This window comes from Mandrillus leucophaeus, unplaced genomic scaffold (assembly GCF_000951045.1).
Source record: "Mandrillus leucophaeus isolate KB7577 unplaced genomic scaffold, Mleu.le_1.0 Scaffold301, whole genome shotgun sequence".
NCBI classification, from domain to species: Eukaryota; Metazoa; Chordata; class Mammalia; order Primates; family Cercopithecidae; genus Mandrillus; species Mandrillus leucophaeus.
Window position 1 is genome coordinate 2,991,149 of NW_012103155.1, and position 1,514 is coordinate 2,992,662.

Consider the following 1,514-nt stretch of genomic DNA (forward strand, 5'->3'; position numbering starts at 1 on the left):
AGTTCGTGTCCTTTGTAGGGACATGGATGCAGCTGGAAACCATCATTCTCAGCAAACTATCGCAAGAACAGAAAACCAAATACTGCATGTTCTCACTCATAGGTGGGAACTGAACAATGAGATCACTTGCACACAGGAAGGGGAGCATCACACACCGGGTCCTATTGTGGGGAGGGAGTTGGGGAGAGGGATAGCATTAAGAGATATACCTAATGTAAATGATGAGTTAATGGGTGCAGCACACCAACATGGCACATGTATACATATGTAACAAACCTGCATGTTGTGCACATGTACCCTAGAACTTAAAGTATAAAAAAAAGAAAAAATAAGAGTCACCTCATTAGCATAAACTCATATATGGTTAACAGGGGTGTATTAGGAATAGCAAAAGACTCTCCACTTACTTCTATCACTCAGAAATTCCAAAGGTTTTACTAGCTCTATGACAGGAATCAGGAACAAAGACCTTAAATGATATTTCTTATTATATCACAATATGGCACTAATAATTTCAAGACTATAGAAAAAGACTCCAAATTTGGAGCATGACTGGAGAATATATATATATATTCTCTCTCTCTCTCTCTCTATATATATATACACACACACACACACACACACAATTATATATACACACACAAGCGTGTGTGTCTTTATAGATAGATATCCCCTTCTATATATTCCTCTATAAATCAAAATAAAATAATGATCAGATAAAGAACAAATAAAATTTGTTAATAAGAATCCTCATACCTTTAAAGAGTATTTTCAGAGCAGGGTCCATATATGCAGCTGTATCTCCAATTTTCCTTTTGTCTTCACTTATTCACCAATCTCACTTCTTGACGTGAAATTCACGCTGTCAGTTGAGGGACCAGGGCCTCAGACTCCTCCATTCTCGGTATTATGGCATATATTGACACTACAGTAGATCAAATGAATTTTAATTCAGAGCAAGCACAAATATGTTGGACTTTTTACAAAGCTATGTCCTTTGATTCTACAATAGAGCATCGACAAGAAAAAAGTATGATAGGAAGTTATGAATCATCACAAGAGCTTACCTTCTCCACCATACCCCCATTAATTTCATACATTTTAAATATTTTAAATGTAACAAAATGTAATAAAAATCATATATATATACTTCCCTGGATTAAGCACTGTGACCATTTTATCACATTGGATTTGTCTCATTCTAAAGCTCCAGTTCTTTCCGGATCACTCTGGTCCTCAATATTGTATTGTGCCATAATAAAAACCAAATGTAATGAGGTCCCCCAAGTACTGTAAGATCCATAAGTGCCTTCTTATGGATAATTTTTATTGCTCTTACAATATCTGAATCAATATATATCTCATGTATAGTTTAATATATTACAAAATATATAATATGCATATTAAGAGGCATCTTGAATTGTAAAAGTATCTGTTTTGAACAGAAGTGCTTAACTTAAATAGACATAATGCTACAAGAAATATACTAACTAAGGAAGAACTTTGAAATTAAG